General features: G+C 49.0%; 1 long non-coding RNA gene across 1 annotated transcript in view; it reads right to left on the reverse strand.

The window, feature by feature from the left end:
* Positions 1-19,143, reverse strand: part of LOC149521402 (uncharacterized) — an 82,336-nt gene extending 63,193 nt beyond the window's left edge. The window contains exons 1-2 of the long non-coding RNA XR_016347964.1: positions 19,076-19,143; positions 13,989-14,043 (exon numbers count right to left, since the gene is read on the reverse strand). This is a non-coding gene — a long non-coding RNA (uncharacterized LOC149521402). The remainder of the gene's footprint in view (positions 1-13,988; positions 14,044-19,075) is intronic.
* Between the last annotated feature and the right edge of the window lie 855 nt (positions 19,144-19,998).

Consider the following 19,998-nt stretch of genomic DNA (forward strand, 5'->3'; position numbering starts at 1 on the left):
GAAGATCCTTATTTCTTTCAGGCTTTTTTTTGCTTACCATTTTGCAATCAACTCTATTTCCAAGTGCTTATTGCAAGTTTGTATTTGCAGTTGCTCATTCTTCATAGCATGCACGTGCACATGAGAGAACACATGCGAATGAGCAGGTGTTTTAAAGGAGTGAACAATGCATGCATATTTACTCAAAATACACCCACTCACCATACTGTGCGCAGACCAATGAAGTGCATTAATCCTGCCACTGCCCTAAGAAAAATTGATACACAGGGAAAGACTTGTCACAGCACAGCTGTCCTTTCCTGAGCGTTGCTACTATCCGGTAGCTTCTTTCATTTCCTAAGATTGAGTCAAGATATTCCTTCTGCCGGGGGGGGAAAAAAAACAAAATCACCACAGACCTCTTACTGCTCTTGTTGCTATAAATTCTTTCCTACGGCTTTTGTTGTGGTTGCACATTTATTTCTGCAAAAAACCCACACATTCACTTTGCGAGCTGCTAAGTCAAGTTCTCACAAGATCGGCCATGAGGCTGGCAGGAGGGAAGGAGCAGGTGCAAGATTAGTTGAAATGTACACGTCTGTTAGAAGAAGAATGGAGAGAAATGTAGGGAGAAAAGTTAGAGAGAAGCCTGCAAGTTCTAGAAAAGGGCAGCACGGTCCAGTGGTTAGGACGTTGCAATGGCCATTAGGAGACAGCTTGTATTCCCAACTCTCAGTGGTTAGACTCTGCTCTGGGATGTGGGGGAGCCAGGGTCATGGTCCCACTTGGTTGGATTTAATTCTAAGGAGGATAAACATCTCTAACGTCCCCTGTTTGGTCCTAGGCAGGTTGGGAGAGCAGGCTGCTTATTATGCTCCCAGCAGCATGGTACTAGTTAGACACACACTTAAAACAGGCTGTCCCACACTGGCTCCAGACACCACTGGGCGCAAGCTAGCAGCAGCGACCAACAGCCAAAGCCCCCTTCGCCCCCCAACCACGCTCTCTCAGATGCGGTCTCCTAGGACCGGCTCTACCCAACGAAATCAACCTCAGAGTCACAGGCACTAGCATTCTCTTCAATAGCTGGGGAAGGTCCATGAATAACAGAAGAGTTGCCTAATTAGAGCCAGGCCAGAGGGGGGAAGCTAAACATGCCGACAGCTAGAGCAACAGAGCAGAGAGGTGGGGGTCAGAAAGCCCCAATGCCACATTTGTCTTCCATGAATTATCACGGTGCCTCCTTTGGTGCTTTTTGCATATGCAAATGAGGCCATCCTCCAGCAATTACATGGCAATCAGAGGCAAATTACACTCTTGCTGTTTACTTTCAGTGTCCTTAATTAATCCGGTTATTAGACGATTAATGAAGCTTGTTTGGTGAAACACTCATAGCATTTCCCGAACGCGAGCTGCACAATGCAGCAATTGACGTGTGTGTGACCGGCTGCATGTCACAGACACGGTGACAATGCAGCAAGCCACCGGACGGGCCTGGATTGGACACACTAGCCAGCCCAGAGCAGCTGCACTGATTTCAATGGAGCGAGTCCAGATTCATGCCAGTGTAACAGATCATTGTTTGCCTCTGTTTCATCGCCTCAGATCAGTGGCTCGAGAGGTCCGGGCCATCTGCAGCAAAAGGAGAGGACGTGGGCTCTGACGCATGGAAGACAGATGGTCCCACTCTGGATTATTCACCCAGTGTAATGCACAAGCCACAAGACTCTCCTCTCCACATAGGGCACACCATTAAAACAAGCTGGACATGCCATTTGGGAGCGCCGTAGAAACTGTCCCACCAAGGGCTATCATGGTCTAAGCATTGCCCCCACCTGGGGAGTGAAGAAAGATCATACCAATCTACTTGAGTTCTTGGAAGAGGTCAAACAAACATTTGAACAAGGTGGGGTCCAGTGGATATAGTGTACTTAGATTTCCAGAAAGCCTTTGACAAGATCCCACATCAAAGGCTCTTAAGTAGAGTAAGTTATCATGGGATAAGAGGGAAGGTCCTTTCATGGATTGATAACTGGTTAAGAAAGGAAACAAAGGATAGGAATAAATGGTCAGTTTTCAGAGTGGAGTAGGTAACTAGTGGGGTCTCCCAAGGGTCTGTCCAGGGACCAATCCTATTTGACTTATAAATGACCTAGAGAAAGGAGTAAACAGTGAGGTGGAAAAATGTGCAGATGATACCAAACTGCTCAAGATAGTTAAGAACAAAGCAGACTGAGAAGAGCTTCAAAAAGATCTCCCCAAACTAAGGGTATGTGTCTGCACTACCACCCTAGTTCGAACTAGGGTGGTTAGTGTAGGCAACCGGAGTTGCAAATGAAGCCCGGGATTTGAATTTCCCGGGCTTCATTTGCCTATTGCCGGGCGCCGCCATTCTTAAATGTCCTCTAGTGCGGACTCCGTGCCCCATGGCTACACGCGGCATGGACTAGGTAGTTCGGATTAGGCTACCGTTACTCCTCCTACTCCTAATCCGAACTACCTAGTCCGTGCCGCATGTAGCCACGGGGCACAGAGTCCGAACTAGCGGACATTTAAAAATGGCGGCGCCCGGCAATATGCAAATGAAGCCCGGGAAATTCAAATCCCGGGCTTCATTTGCAACTCCGGTTGCCTACATTACCAACCTAGTTCGAACTAGGGTGGTAGTGTAGACATACCCAAAGTGACTGGGCAACCAAAAGGCAAATGAAATTTAAAGTTTATATTTATCAAGTAATGCACATTGGGAAAAATAATCCAAACTCTACGTACAATATGATGGACTAATTTAGCTACAACTACTCAAGAGAGATCTTCTGAAAACGTCCACTCAGTGTGCAGCGGCAGTCAAAAAAGCAAATAGAATGTTAGGAATCATTAAAAAGAGGATAGAGAATAAGACAGAGAATCTCTTATTGCCTCTAAATAAAACCATGGTATGCCCACATCTTGAATACTGCGTACAGATGTGGTCGCCTCATCTCAAAGAGAGTATATTGGCATTGGAAAAGGTTCAGAAAAGGGAAACAAAAAATTAGGGGGTTGGAATGGGTCCCATATGAAGAGGGATTAAAAAGACTTGGACTTTTCAGCTTAGAAAAGAAGAGACTAAGGGGGAATAGGATAGAGTCTATAAAATCATGACTGGCGTGGAAAACGCGAATAAGGAAAAGTTATTTACGTTTTCTCACAATATAAGAATTAGGGGTCACCAAATGAAATCAATAGGCAGCAGGTTTAACACAAACAATGGGAAGTTTTTCTTTACTCAGTGTACAGTCAACCTGTGGAACTCCTTGCCAGGGGATGTTATGAAGACTAGGACACTAACAGGGTTCAAAAAAAGAGCTAGATAGATTCATGGAGGTTAGGTCCATTAATGGCTAGTAACCAGGATGGGTAGGAAAGGTGTCCCCAGCCTCTGTCTGGAAATGGATGACAGGAGAAGGATCAGGTGATGACTACCTGTTGTGTTCCCTCCCTCTGGGGCATCTGGTATTGGCCACTCAGGATACTGGGCTAGATGGACCTTTGGTCTGATCCAGTCTGGCTCTTCTTATTTAAGAGCCATTGTAGCATTGCTTCCCCAGCTGAGTTTCATCCAAGTACACCAATGTGAGAAACTAGGGTTAATACAAATGTTGAGCAGGTCTGTTCCCAAGGATCAGAGACCACAGGGAGCCTCAGCCCCAGCCCCTCTCTGCTGAGATAATGATAACAATACTGACCTGTTATCTCAATAGTAGAGACTCTAGGGCTATGTCTACACTGCCCCTGTTTTGCGCAAAAAATATGCAAATGAGGCAAAGCGTGGAATATCGCCGTGCCTTATTTGCATAATTAATGAGGCTTCAATTTTGCGCAAACCCCCCCCCCTTGCGCAAGAGCCGTTCTTCCGCATTTTTTTCCAGGAAGAACGACTCTTGCGCAAGAGGGGGGGTTTTGCACAAAAACAGAGCCTCATTCATGATGCAAATGAGGCACAGCAATATTCCACGCTTCACCTCATTTGCATATTTTTTGCACAAAATGGGGGCAGTGTAGACATAGCCTAGGTGCTTCCATACTCACAGTACGTGAGCACTTCCACAGAGGAAGGGAATTACCACTCCACTGCCCACTGTACAGGAGAGGAGCTCAGGTACAGAGAGACTCATGCCGGAACTGAAGAGCGCTGAAGACCAATGTTCCCTTCAGCGGGCATGGAATTTTCACATCCATGTGCAGAATAATTTTCACGTGCACTGAGGCATGTGCAAATATGCACCACCAGACCAGTGCCTCAGCCCCTGACACCGTTCCAGCTGCAGCACAGCTGGCACTTCAAACCACAGCCTTCCCGAAAAGCAAAAGTTTTAATGCACACACACAACAGTTCCTGTTCTCCCATCACACACTGCTGTGAGGGGTCACCCTGGCTTGTGTTTGGTTAAGCCGCCGATAATTAAATGGCATGTTCATCTAATGATCAAGTCACCTCACCAGGCATGAAGGAATGAGGAGAAATAATTAAGGAGCTGATTTGCATACTCCACTATTTCCAGCATGGGGGGGTGGCGTTCCCATAGCAACTAGTACCAAAAAAGTGCTCCTGTGTGGTTTTTAGTGCTTTTCCTTTCTTTTGTTCCCATGAAGATAAGGAAGGCTTTGTAATCAAGGAAGACTGGCTGGCACCCAGCAGAAGAGGTGGGAGGTTTGCATGCAGGGGATTTGGGGTCTGATACAGAGCCAGGGTGAGGCTCTCGTAAGCACATAATCCATTGCAGCACAGGCATACAGCTGGTGTCGTCCTAGCACCTCCTGATTCTGAAGGGCAGAGACCGCTCAGCCCCAAGGAACGTGCATTTTGTAGGGTGACACCAGATTACTGGGACCCCCACCCAAAAGACTGGCTTTATTCATCACAGCAAGCCCTACAAAGGCATTTTAATAAACCCCAATCTGAATGCAAGCTCTTGCAGGAGAGATGGGTCCAAACTTGTGTACATCAGCGACCTTAGTAGGCTCCAGTTGAGATCCAGGCCTCATTCTGCAGCACTAGGCGCTGTACAAACAGACAGGGGTCCCTGCATTGCAATAGTGCCAGGCGCTGTACAGACAGACGGGGGTCCCTGCATTGCAATCGTGCCAGGCGCTGTACAAACAGACGGGGGTCCCTGCATTGCAATCGTGCCAGGCGCTGTACAAACAGACGGGGGTACCTGCATTGCAATAAGCCGCGTGACAGCAGCTCAGCTAGTTTTAATCTAGCTATGCTGGCTAAAGGTAACAGGAAAGATGCGGCAGCATGGATCAGCATGGGTTAACACTGCGACTGCATACCGAGCCTGCTCACAGCCTGGGTAAGTGCTCGCTCAATGGGTCTCTGAAGGCAATATCAAAATACTCACCTGCTGAAAACTTTCAAGCTGAATGCAGCAGCAAGGAAAAAGGGCACCAGGTATACTGAGGTCAAAGATTTAGTCTAGAGTTACCTAGTAGGTCAGTAGCAGGGATGGAATTAGAACCCAGATCTCCTAGTGTCTAGGGCAGTTCCCCTCTCTCTGGACCGTATTGTTTTTCCCCATGCTGTCTGGCTGGCCCAGCTCCCCCCCATACAAGGTATGAATCTGGACACAGTTCTGAATTGCACCGCTCAGAATGCCTCCTTTCATGAATTACAATGAGTGTTTTCCCTTTATCCCTGTAACATTTCCACGGGCACCAGAAGAATTTGTAACAAGCAATTCAGCCGGGTTTTGCATCTTTCTGGCTGTGAATTACCAGTGAGCCAATTACAATTTCCTCAGCTGTATTTGTTACTCCACATTAGTCAGCAGCTGATTGCCAGGCTGTAAATTGTAGGTGAGCAGCTCACTGAAATGGGATTGTTCAGCTCTCACGCACCGTTCCCCACGGGGAGTTGGCGTCCCTCGCGCCGTCACGGAGCAGCGCACGGCAGCAGCTTGGCATCGCACTACAGAAAGGTTCGGGCGGGGTGTGAACGAGTCCATGGCTCCAGAACTAGACAGAGCTGCTTCTCAAACACCCGGTCACGGAGGCTGCAGATGCTACAAGTTCTACAGCTGCTCCGAGACCTACCCGGGTCATTCCCCCCCAAGTATGTACCTTCGGCCTACATGGGGGTGGAGGATACAGCCCTTAAGGCGAAGCTCTGGAGGTGCCAAGCTGATTTTGACTTTCTCCCAAGCCACTTCAAACACACCCTGTATCAAACAAAGGTTATTCTGCACGAACACTGTGCCTCAAGTGTCCAAAGCTTTGCCTCACATCTGGGGAATAAACCTTGTCAAGGGGAGCAATTTTCAGAAGCCTTCAACCTACCTTTCTCTCCCCCCAGGACTCACAAGGAAGGGAAAACAAGTGTGTGCGTCAGCATAGTCACACCAACACAGCAGGTTGTGTGCCAGGGTCTGGAATTAATACGCTAGGACCTAGCATCACAGGGAGGTGATTACTGAGCTGTGTTGGGTAGCTGCAAAGATCTAACTAAGCCCTTAGGGACTCAGCCCCAGACAAGCAATAGCCTCAGGTAAAACGTAGGGAGGGTCTGGAGCTGGATCCAGCAAGGGGAACCGCTTCATTGGTTCTATGCAAGTCCCGAAGGTGCCAGAGATAGTAATCTCCCATCACTTCCATTTCCAGTTTCTATGCATTCACTGGAACACAGAAATCATCCACCCTTTTGCCCCAGAACCTAATGAAGCCACCGAGATGGGGCCTCAACCAACTCTTACATGCAGCCACCTTCAGGCACTCGGGGCTTGAAACAATGAAGCCAGGCTGAGTTTTGGAAATGGCTAGTCTTTGTAATAGGCCAGAGAGCCACTCCGTATTCTTAACACCCAGAGCCACTGCCCCAGGACAGATGGACACGTCTTCACCCACCACGGAGTGGGAATTTGACAGAACAGTCCCTTCCAGTGCATAGGCAGCGTTGTTGTGGTGCAGTCTTCACCCTCCAACTCCGAAGCTACAGTGCGGGGGTCAAGTAAGGATCTTGGAGATAGCATCCAGGCAAATGACATCCATGTTAGGGGGCTACTGCTGGCAAAGCTAAATTCCTCTGGAGGCAAGAGCCACATCTGCAGACAAGCGCCAAGTTGTGGCGGAGTAGCCAAACCGACCCTTGGGAGGTTTCTCCTCCATCACAGATCCTCACCCCATCATCCTCTTGGAAAGACTCCTTGAGTAGCGGAGCCAGGAGAAATGCCCCTTTGGCCACCATGATTCTTCTCCTCCCCTAACATTGTTTTCCTCCCCCCCCCCTCCATTTTTTTTCCTCTCAATAAAAACATAATTACAGGCTTTTAAAAAAAAAAGCAAATTATAGTGACATACTTTAATTATCCCCAAGCAATGGAGGACTAAATTACACAGTCAGGAAATCGGAGGTTACCTAAAAATAAAAGCAAGAAGCCTCATTACATGCTAATTGCCGCTTTTGCTGCTGAAGCAAGAGTTTAACACAATCTGCCGTGGACTTGCTCGGCCATACACAAGAACGGTGGGGATTGGGAAAGAGCCTCGCCCATAAGCCACGTGCACTGTTCCAGTGGGCTTAGCCTGCAGGCAATATGGATTCTCCTTTGGAAAGAGGGAACGTGGTGTCCAGCCTACACTGCAAGACCAGTTGATAGACCAGATGTCCTGCTCCCAAACATGGTTACCTTTTGCAATGGAGATGGGACTGAACTTAAATATTTGTATTGTGGGCATCCTGGTGAAACGGATCAGGCCCCCTGGATCAGCCCCACTTCAACCTGGTCTTGCAGGGTTAGGCCCTGTAGCCTCCATGCAAAGTCACCTCCAGCTGCAGATACCGACCCTGAAAACAATTCTGGGGAAGACTCCATTTAAGGGATTTACTCCAACACTCAGATGTTCATTCCCCCACCCCTGAGTACATACTTAGGGTTATATCAAGCTCACATCCTTCCTCATTGTTAAGGAAAATCTACACAGCCTCTCGCCCCCATCCTCCATTAGAACATAACCTGGGTTCAACTTTTTTCTGGCTTATAATGAACTAAGAACAGATGTATTTGAAGTGGCCAAAGAGGCAGCCACAAGAACAAAGCAGGTTACTAAGAAAATACAAAGCACAGACTAAGCTAGATTCACTAAAGCAGGTTACAAATCATTATCTAAACCAAGGTATTTCAGGCAAAATCCTTTGCAGGTCACATGTCTCTCCAGGGCCCTGGAAAGCCATTTGTCACAAGCGGACCCACACACTCACAGGGAGACTAAACCCTTTTACAGTCTGTTGTCTATTGCTGATGGGCCATCAGCACTGGGAGTGAGCCAAAGCAGCAATTATGGGATACAGATACACAGGTCAATATACACAACTTCCTCTTCAAAAATGCATGCAGATGGGATCATCATATTCAGTAATACATCAGATGAGCCATCTCATCTCGGTTAGGACATTCAGGTCATAAGCATAGGACATATTCCCGCACACCTGGGTCCCCGCAAGGATTCAAGAAGGGCCTTTTTGTTAGATTTCCTTCCTTCAGCGCTTTGGGAACCCCAGCTAGTGCGGAACACTACAGCCATCTTCTCGGCAACTCAAGGAGTTGCACATCTCATACCTGCCTTCTGCTTCCTACAGGAGGGCGTCAGACTCAAGGCCTCGGTCAGTCTTCATCTTCACGGGGCTCCCAGGGTGTCCCAAAAAGCCTAAAGCTCTGGGATGAAGGCACGGCTGGGTCAAAAACTCCCCCCTTCAGACACAGCAGCACCATCCTTCACAAGGAGGAAGCACATCTGTGTGGGAGTTCTCATGGGCTGGTCTGAGATGGTGGAATGAGTGGAATTAAGGATTATCCCCAACTTTCCACACTAAAAACAAGGTACATTTTAACATGCTTTCTCTCAGCTACAGACAAAATGAAAACTCACCAAAGCCAGGCAGAACAAGGTCCCTAACATTCCTGGGAAGTGCTCACACAGCAAGACTCTTCTGAGGGTTTCTTGAAGTTGGCCAGGATTGATTTCCAGAGCTTTCATTTTCCTTGCGCCTTGCAACAAAGGCATTTCAAAGCATCAGATGTTCATGAAATGGGGGAGAGGGTGAATTGCTATTTCCTAGCCAGTCCTACTCACAGGGGCCTGTCTGTCAGGTTCTGCACCACTTCTGGGAGCAAACAGTTCAACACCCACAAAGTAAGCAACAGCCAGCCCAGAGCATGATGGGAATGGGACTAAGGACAGAAAACTGAGGACCAGCTGGAGCGAAGGTGAGTCACCAAGTGTCTGAGGCAGTAGGAGAAATGGACCAGGGGAGTGTTACAATATTATAGTAACCAATATTATGGCTTGTCCCAGGAGGGTGGGTCTTGAGTCCTTGGGCTCTGGTGGGGGGGGGGGGGGGATAACTTGGCCACTGCACCACCGGAGGATCCCCCAGCCTCCTTACATTTTGGGCCACCCTTTCCCTTCCTTTGTCCCCAGGGTGCCAGGTCTGTGCATCACCAAGCTTGAGTTGGTGTCCCTGGCTGGGTGGGGGCAGGGTCTCAAACCCTTGACCTCTGGCTCCAGAAGCTGGCTCCAGGATAAATGAAGGTTCCTTGTGCTAGGTGCTGTACAAATACCTAAGAAAAGACCATCCCTGCCCTTTACAGCTTGTAAGAGAGCAGGAGTTTACCCAAGGAGCTGAAGGGAATTTTGGCACCGAAATCTGGGCTTCAGATGCTCCTAGGCACCCTGTAAAGTCTCAGTCTAGCCCCATGTTATGAGTAAGTCCTGGAATACAGCTACAACCACAGTCTGGGCCGCACTACAGGCTGACTGCCCTTGGCCCCACCACACCTTGCCCTAGGTGATGGCTGTTGGCCCTGCTGCCTACAGGTATGTGTCCATCTGTGCCTGTCCTTTCCTCCCATCACCCAGACAGCCACTTCATCTGGGAGCAACAGTTCAGCACCCACACGGTTAGCAACAGCCAGCCCAGAGCATGATGGGAATGGATACTCCCTCCAACCTCCCCCGAGATGCTAGCTCACTAGAACCTGCAGCCTTCCCGCTGCCCTAGGAGCAGGCCAAACAGCTTGTGACTAACCTGACTCCAGTCCAGACACTCTGGTTATGGATGTATAGCACCACCAGCACCTGGCTCAGGCTGGACAGCCAGGGCAGGGCAGGTAGATAAAGAGCGTCAATCCCCCATCATGAGGCAGCTTGTTGGGTTTCCGCACCACTTGAGCTTTGCAGAGGGGAATACCTAGGTTCTCCCCTTTCACTGCCCTCCATCCCCACAGGCACAGGGAAGATATTGCCTTCGATGGAAGAGCAGTCGGAGGATTTCCCACACAACTCCCATTCATTCTCAGTCACAGCAGCATGACTAAACCTCTTTGTCTGCTCCGACTACCTCAACCCGGACCCCTTGTCCCTGGGCCAAAGCAGAGTCAGAAGCAATGTTCCCCAGGAAGCAGGCTTGCCCTAGACCAAATGGCAGCCCAGACAAAAAGCATCTTGGGGCTGCTTCCCCCACATCATTAAAATTTTGGATACCTTGTTTTTTGTTGCATTCGTACCCATTTTGCAATGTTGATGCACAATTTGCCTGTAGGGTTTATTACAATATTGTAGCTGGGCTCTCACTTTGTTTTTTGGTATCTCACTGACTGATGGGTGTCACCCTGCCCCTTACCTATCTGTGAGGACCTGGCTGATAGTTCTAGAAGTTCGAGGAAAAGGGAGGTCTCGAAGGCACCACAAGATTCTACAACACTCCGGAACATTCTAGGTGGTTGCCGACAAATTGACTCCCTGTAAAAAAACATGGAACTTCCAAAACTCTTTTCCCTAAAGAAGTCTCGGATGGGAGGACTGGACCAGCAGCTCTCTGGATCTATGGACAGTCTTGCTAGGACGCAACCTGCACCAGCCACACCTGTCCTGCCTTTCATTCCATCTTCCAACATCTGCCAACTAATGGAATAATGATTTTGCCGTCGCTGTCTCCAACTGTTCCACCACCGCCCCTTGCCAGCGGCTTGTGTCAGCCCTTGTCAGAGAGGAGCAGGAGCTAATTTTGCACTCGTCTGTAGTATTAAAGTGGAGGGGGGAAAGAGGAGGAGGGAGGTAAAGAATTCACAGAGAAATGATTTTGGTTTTTCCATTTCCTATAGCGCTGGCCTAATTGTGTCGCTAAGTCTGTAATTTGCCTCTCACGGAGCAGAGTTAATGATAGGCCCCGCAATGCTGCCTCTCTGCACAAGGTTTGATAGATGAGTGTGCACATAGGCTCTCACACACTACCGTTCCCAGCTCTCTAGCCCTTGGAGAGCTGGACCAGTAACAGCAGAACAGTAAAGGTTATGGCTCTTTTCTCAGTCTGGGTGGAACCCTAGGACAACGGCCTCTTCCTAGACCCTAAAACAAGAAGAACAGAGATTGTGGTGGGTGGGGAAGGCCAGCACTCCCTGGCATAGAGCAGCAGTGGGAGAAGGACGAAGGGTAAGAGAGCTCTGTGTACCTGTGGGTAGGGTATGTGGCAGAGACCTGGCCCTCAGAGTGAGCCAGAAGGGCAGGAAAGGTGAGATATGGGCAGTGGGACTAGGACAGGTAGAGCTAGATTAAGGAGTGAGGAGAGGGTAGGTGAGTGGGGAGGGAGAGACCATAGAGAGACTTGAGATGTGGGGTCAGAAGGAAAAACACACAGAGGGGAGAAAACAGGTAGGATAAGAGAAGGCAGCGAATTGATGAGAGAGCAGAGAGACATTGGACTTTCCAGCCTTAGGGTTGGTTTATTTTACTTAGCTCCCTAGCAGAGGAGGGAGGGGCTGACTGGAGGTGCCCTCGGAGGAGACAGTACCCCATTGTAAGCCCTTGAACTGGGGAGTTTAAGAGCTGAGTGCACCCCTGCTCCCCTAGAATAGTCCTGCTCACACACAGTAAAGCTAATGGCTACCACCATGGGAAACTAGGCAGTGCAGGTTGACAGGGTACTGTGGGGCAGAGGCGAGGTTTCTGATACTAGTTCAGCCCCACACTGGTTTTGCTCAATTTGGGATTTAGGTAAACGCAAAATACTTCACAGGAAAGGTCAGGTTCTGTCCAAGTATCCCCCACCCCAGTGCCACGTCTTACCCCTTCCTCAAAAGAAATCATTCCCTCCTCCTGCCAATGGTTACATCAACTCCCACCCAGCCCTAGAATTCCCTGGCAGCTTTAAGATCATCTCCTTTTGGAGAATCTCGAGCAACATCTTTGTTACAGAATCCCTGGATCTCCCCCACCCCATCCCACTCTTCTGCTGGGAGACACCAATGAAAGCTTGTGTAACCATCCCTGGGCAGATCTGAACCGGAGCGTAGTATAGGAGCTTCTACCCTCTGAGCTAAAAGCCAGCTGGCTCCCAGACCCTGCTGTAGAGATCTCGTGATCTTAGCTGTTGCTGTAGTCTAGGTCCCACTGCAAGAGACAGTGAACCACACTAGGGATGCATCTAGATGGGCAAGTTTTTCCGCAAAAGCAGCCACTTTTGCGGAAAAACTTGCCAGCTGTCTACACTGGCCGCTTGATTTTGTGCAAAGCACTGATGTTCTACTGTCCGAAATCACTGCTACTTGCGCAAATGCTTTGACGTTCCTGTTTGGGCAAAAGCCCTTTTCCAGAAATGCTTTTGCGCAAAAGGGCCAGTGTAGACAGCTGAAAACTGTTTTGCGCAAAAAAGCCCCGATGGCGAAAATGGTGCTTTTGCGGAAAAGCGTCCATGCCAATCTAGATGCTCTTTTCCACAAATGCTTTTAACGGAAACACTTTTCTGTTAAAAGCATTGTGGAAAATCATGCCAGTCTAGACGTAGCCTAGGTGTGTGGGTTAAACCTGCAGCTTCCTAACGCACAGTCAGCCCAATCACAAAACAACCCCCAGCTGTACATCCACTGCCCTCAAGCATCCTTCTAACTTAGGGTCACAACAAAACTCTGCCTCCTATCTCGAGTTTCCCCCTCCCTAAGCTTTCGTGTTTCAAAGACAAATAACGAAACCCAGATGTTTAAGGGACTGGGTTCCCCCCCTCCCTTCAAAGGGTCAGTGAATTAAAACTAAAATAAATGCAAGCAAATGTTGGGCAGTTGCTTGTCAGGGGAAGAAAAAAAAAAAAAAAGATTTCTCACAACAGTGGGAAATGGTTTAAAAATAAAGTATTCAACCCAGCAATTCCCAGGAGGGGTTTCTTCAGTTCAAAGAAACATTGCATCTCTGATTCTGTTTAACCACCGCTAGCACAACTTAGCTCAAAAGCATTTGGCAGAACAATCTAGCCCTTCATCAACGATAGCCGGGCTCAGAAGTAGCTATACAGAGCTACTCTCTACAGAGCCTGTTAGATCTGTCTCATTCTGCCTCCATCTCGATGCTTGTCAACTTCCCTTTTTCTCAAACCAAAGTAGTGTCTACATTTTGCCAGCATTTTGTCCTGCAAAGCCAAACAAAGCAACAAGTCTTTCTCGGTGGCAAGTGCAGCCTTTCTTGCAATATAGGCTGTTCCAGGTGAAATGCATCTTGACAGCGCAAATATTGAAGGGGAGGATAGGAAGCAGAGCTCTATATATATATATATATATATATATATATATATATATATATATATATATATTTTACAACTTGTTTTAGTTCATTTCAAACTAAAACCTTAATTTTCCAGTTTCTTCACACCATACAAAATGCTTTTCTGAAAGAGCAACAGCCTATTTTAGCTGATGCATTGTTTGGTTCATTTAAGGGTTTGGATAGGGTCTTCATGCCTTTTTAAAATAAATCAAGTCCATCTATTCTTTCTGAACAAAATTCGGAAGAATTCACCAATAGTTTTGTTTTCAGCACATTCACTAGGCAACTGACAAATTGTCTTCAGCTGCAAATGCTACATCCATTTAACAGCACATGGCAACAAAGCAGAAATTTAAAGCCTTATCTAAACATCATAAAAAACAGGCCTGATTTAATTAAATCTGTTTAGAAGCCAATTTAATGATATCTGTACATACCCCTCTGTGGATACACATCTGTTTAGTGTGCCTTCATATCAGTTTTAGCTTAAGTCTGCAAGGAAAAAAAAAAAAATCAATCAATATAAAGGATTCTTAAGTCAAAATAAGTTATCACTCACAAGAAGCTGCTGATTTGGTTAAATTAGAGTCACTTTTGGGTTTAGTCAAGGCTTAACACATGGAGATTTGAATCCAATATCCATTTGGAATTACATAGGCAAGCAACTTAGCATTTGGCTAAGAGAAGAGCATCACCTCTGGATAGGACTTCCCACAACACCTAGATTCTCCTTGTTCTCACCTTGCCTTTCCAAGTATTCATTTCTCCCACATCTCTGCAGCCTGAGAGAAGTGGATGGGGTGTTTGCAGGAGGCAGTGTGCCGAGATAGGCAACGCAAGCAAACTCAAGCAAACTCAACTCTTGAATAACCCTTTAGTAGCAGCTGGCAATGGTTGAATTACTGCAGCTGTCCTAATGCAAACCTCTGAAGCTTAGCAGGGCTGAAACTACCACTCCCAAGGGCTACAACTACCAATGTCTCTTTCCAAGAAGTTGTGGCGCCAATGATTACATAGGTGGCATATTTCCTTGTGGATCAATAATTTCCAGCCGGATGCTAGGGAGAACTGCCTGTGAAGCAAGTTGGCAGGGTTCTAGTAACACTTAGGCCAGGTCTATACTTAAAGGGGAAGGCTGAATCAAGATTCGCAACTTGACGCCCTCTGAGTTTGATTTAAGGGGTGTTTAGACCCACTAAATCAAATTCCGGAAGATCAATTGCTGCAGTGTCAATCTTCCCCGGAATTAACACATACCAGGGGATCTTGAAGGAGACTAAGGCTATTTTTTGCAACATGCATAAGGGCACTCACTTCAGATTCCAGTTGGGGATAACCCTTTTCTTCCCATCCCCCACAATTCACTTTGACACCAGCTTTGCTCTCGCTGCCCTATACTGCAGTGACACCAGGGATGGATGCAATACGGTGCCAGGAGATGAGTTTAATACAGAGATGCTTTAGATGGAAACACATTTCAGAGGCGTAGCCAGTCTAACTGCACAAAGAACAAGGAATTTGAGCATAAGCTTCACCTGACAAAGTGGGGTTTTGTCCATGAATGCTGACGCCCAAGTAAATCTGTTAGTCTTTAAGGTGCCACAGGACTCCTTGTGTTGTATGTTTCTATTGGTGGTGCACAGCCGAACATATCTTGGTGCACAAAACATTATTCTGCACATGGATGGAAGAGATTCAATGGAACATTGGCCCCAACTAGCAGTCATGAACGTGGATTCTCTGTCAAGGGCTTTCCAGCATGGGCATGACAACCCCTACCATTAAGGCTGGAAAGAGTGGCTGCTGTTGTACCATGTGGGGTCATAGAGGTCCCCTTGCGACTGTCACCCAGTGTGTTGATCATACCACTAAGCCCACCTGCCTGCCCTCTGGGGTACCCTGCCACCCTGTCTTCCAGGGCCAGATATTCTGGTCTCCCCCAGGAAAGGCACAGAGTTGGAGTAACAGTCCCTCTGCCCCAGTAGAGTAACACAGATGCTGACCACAGCTCAACTCTGGGAGGGCTCAGCAACAGGGACTTGACAGTGCCTAGGAACACAGCCCCCAAAAGGGACCAAACCTCAAAATAAATATTCTTAGTCGATGAGAAAGCTCATGAAGATGTTCGCCCCATATAGCAATGAGAGAGAATGCAAACCTGCAACACCCCCCTCCACAGTAGCAATCATTTACAATGGGCTTGATAATAAAAAGTGTTTTTACTAAGTATAAAAAGTTGGAGTGACAGGATTGCAAGTTATGAGCCAAAAAGCAAACAAATGCTAGTTACATGTAATGCAATAGGAGAAGTTGTTACAAAACATATTCCTCACTGTAGTTCTTATCTCAGAGGCAATCTTTCACAAGCCAGAGTTGCTCTTTTCTCTGGCCTGGGTCTAACAGCTTTGTCCGTATCCTCTTTGGATGGGAAGGCTGTTTGAAAGGCCATCTGAAGACATTCCTTAAACAGGATTTCCCCAGGGTGGAAACCCTTTGTTTTCACTCCCCATCCTCATAGAAAAGATACCAGAATCAAGATGCATCCCAGTACCAATTGGTATGGTCACATGTCTTTCTAAGACCAACCACAGTTTGGGCTGATAAGAAAAACCAAACCATTCAGATTGTTGTCTTGAGCACCGAGCCATTAAGCCAGGTAAGGACCACTAATGATTTTCACTAGAAACATCAGATTAGTAATCAGGTTTACACTTAATATTTCTAACTCCACATAGAAGAATGATACCTGCACACAAGTAGAATATAGGCAGTCAGGGGATTGCAGGGTCTTGAATGACAGGTTACACGACCAGTTTTGCATAAAGCATATTCAAGTTATGCATATTCATATTAAAAACATATTTCCATAAAAACACAAGGGTGCAATAGCCCAGCTGTAATTCAGATGGGCTCAGGCGCTCCTATCACTACTGTAGATGGAAAATTGCAGTAAAAATTGAACCGTGGTAACCACTCAGAACAGTATGAGAAGCAGGATACAGTTTGAGCACCACCTGATCATCCAAAGATGAATGTGGAGAGATTGAGTCATTTTTCCACCCCCACCAGGAAGCTCTTTTGACAAGTGTGATCTTATCAAGATTTCAGGGGTTGTTTTTTTTTAAACTCCTATCTTCCGTTCTGGCTCTATCCTTTCCTCACTAGCAGAGGAACATTTGCTTTTCTGGTACTGATGGATTGCCTTCCCTCTAGCCAGCCTGTCCTTGCATGCAGAGCTAGCAGAACAGAGCTCGCTTTTCTCCTCTACTCAGCCACCCGCTTCTTCACTGCAGCCTGCAAAGCCTCTGCAATGCCTGCCTTGGACAATAATGGGGAAGAGAGGGTTGGTCATCAATACGACGACCTCCACCTCTTCCCAAGCCCTCCTCCCGCCTTGGGAGAAGGGGAGATAACTAGAGCGCACAGGTGTGTAGGAGCACAGGGAGACAGGAATGGGTGCAGCTAGAGACACTGTGCACAAGGCTGGCCTTACCATAAGGCAAACTGAGTGGCTGCCTCAAGTGCCAGACTGTAGGGGGAGAAGCATGCCACTAGGACCCAGAGGTTACATCCGCACTTGTAGCTGCTTGTGCCAGAAATATGCAAATGAGGCTAAGCATGGAACATCACCAAGCCTCATTTGCATACCTAATGAGCCATCATTTTTGCAGAAAAGGCTCTTGCGCCAGAAGGAGCTGTCTACACTGCCCCTTCTTGCACAAGAAAACCCCTTTTGTGCCATGCAGTTACACCAATTATTTTCAGGAATAACGGCATTACGCAAGAGGGGTTTTCTTGCGCAAGAAGGGGCAGTGTAGACAGCTCCTTCTGGCGCAAGAGCCTCTTCTGCAAAAATGACGGCTCATTAGGTATGCAAATGAGGCTCGGCGATAGTCCATGCGTAGCCTCATTTGCATATTTCTGGCACAGGATGCTGCAAGTGTTGACATAGCCTCGGTGTAGAAAATTGTGTCTGCTGCTGGTGCATATGTATTCTCTCTGCTCTAGTGGCACAGAGATGGAGGAGTGCTGTGCTGGAGGAAGGAGGGCACAAGAGACATAACAGGCAGGCAAAAAGGTGGCATAGGGGACGTCATTTGAGCTCCCCGCCTCAGGTGCCAAAATGTTGCGGGCCGGCCCTGCTTGTGCGTATAGGCTGAGGGGTGAGGAGTTTGGTTGCTGTGCACAGACAGCAAAGGGTGGTGGCCAGGGAGGAGCAGTTGAGGGGACCTGAGAGACAATGAACCCCACCACCTAAACCCATTAGGGCTCTAGTTCTCAACCAGGGGCATGTGTGGAGGGAAGTGGAGCATGCCGAGGTCTTTGAGGGTGCAACAACTCACCTGGATACTTGCCTAGTTGTACATCAGGCTACAGCAAAAGCCCAGGCAAAGCCACTACAAACTAACATTTCAGACAGTGACTTGTTTATGCCGCGCTCGATACCACACACTGCAGCGTGAGCACAAGGTTTTATGTTTCAGTCAAACATTTATGGTAAAAACGGCCAAGTCAGCAACTTTCCAGTAGCAGGGTGGCCGTGAGGCTTTGGTATTCTCAGGTCTGATTTTGTAAGCAAGTTGTTCCAGTGCGGTGTAACTTGGGGTACACCAGGGGTGCAGAAGGCTGGGAAGGCTGAGCACCACTGGGGGAAAGGTTGCCAACATGAGTGCACAGCAAGGCAGAAGCCAGACCAGCACAGAAACAGTTTTTGGAAGACGGGGCGGGGGGGGGGGAGGGGGGGAGAAGAGCTGAAACGCATCACCCTTACCTCTGCCTGCGCCCCTCACTGCCTCTTACAGCTGGCAACCAGGACTCTGCATGTGGGGCTAGTGGGCAGGATCCTGAGCCTGGCAGCTGGGCATGGCCAGCAGCCTAGCAGGACCCAGGGCCAGCCATAGAGACCTATCGCATTGGGACGGCAGCCGAGTGAGACCCGGGGCCATAAGTGGAGCCCAGAGGAAGAGCAGGTCTGGCAGCCGGGACCCTAGGGGAGGGGTCGATGGCCAGGAACCCGGGCAGCAGGGGCATATGGCTGGGATGCCCAACCCCAAGGCCCCTCTGCTTCCCACACCTTTGCAGACAGGCCCCATTCAGCCAGCCAGCATCCCAGGGCCTTCACGCTGCCCCCTCCACAAGCAGCTTCACCCACAGCAGCCCTGCCAGCAGCACGTTTCCCGCCCAGGGACTGGGAGAAGCAGGCATGCAGTGCTCAGACTTCCCACCCCTCCACGCCCAGGCAGTGCCAGCCCCTGGCTGGTCAGTCACCCGGGACCAGGTTTCTTCTTACCCCCTCTTTGGAGCTGCTAGGAGGTTAGGGGGACCCAGGCCCACCCACAACTCTGGGTCCCAGCCCAGGGACCTTGTTAGTAGCAGCTGCCCACTGAGCATCCTTGCTGTCCACTGCTACCTTGCTCCCTGGGCCACTCACACAGGAAGCTGCTCCCACCAGCCCCTCCCTCTCCCAGGGCATTGAGGTCAAGTTTCCACCACACCCTGACCAGGGTTCTGCTATTTGTCATACCTGCTATTTGTCAGGTTTCAGCCAGGTCTGAAGTCCAGCTCTTACTCCAAGCGATCTAAGGAGACACTAAGGAGACACTGTCTTCGCAGTCAATCCTTAGGTCTGACTGGGTGGCGCTCCAGTAACAAACTACCAAGTTCTGGCTCAGCAGCTTCTTTTATACAGCTTGCTGGGCCCTGATTGGCTGCAGCAGAAGCATCCACTCTAGTTTGCCTGGAGGACCTATCTTCTGCTCTTCTCCCTGGGGCAGGAGGCGGCAAGGCCACCAGCCTCCAGCAGGGGGCTTCAAGCCTAGTCCACCCCGTCACAGGTATCAATGGCAAAGCCAGGTCTAATAAACATGCGGTAGCGCCAAACCTGACACCGGCTTCAGAAGAGACAACCCCTCAGCCCAACTGCTAGGGCGGCCAAGACTACCGTGCAGGGAGCTGGCAGCTAGCAATAAGTCTGCACCCTCATTCTGCCCTCACCCCCCTCCTTCAGCTGTCCGCAGGAGCAAGGACTACAGTTAATAGCTCATCCAGGAAGTGTTTCAGCCCTGCATCCGCCTCCCAACTAGGAACACGGCAGAGGCCCACCGAACTCATTGCACATACAGGCCACGCAATCTTCAAAGATCCACGCCATCCTGAGCACAGCCCGTCACACCGGCCAGCCCCAGAGAATAGCCGCGGCCAGCCAGTGTGGCCTCTACCACCCCGGGGAGCTTCTGCCAGGCACACAGCCCAGCCCCTGCTGCTATGGGTGGCCCTGGGGAGTTGGCAGTGGCTGGTCACTGTATCCCAGGGAGCTGCCGCCAGCTGGGCACTGCAGCCCCTGGGAGCTGGGCACCGTGGCCCCTACTGAGCCCCCATCCTCTTCCTCACCCCCTGCCCTGGTGCCTCCAACCCCAGCCCCTGCCTTGAGATCCCCTGCACCCCCCA

This window comes from Pelodiscus sinensis, chromosome 27 (assembly GCF_052426305.1).
Source record: "Pelodiscus sinensis isolate ZL-2025 chromosome 27, ASM5242630v1, whole genome shotgun sequence".
Classification (NCBI taxonomy): domain Eukaryota; kingdom Metazoa; phylum Chordata; order Testudines; family Trionychidae; genus Pelodiscus; species Pelodiscus sinensis.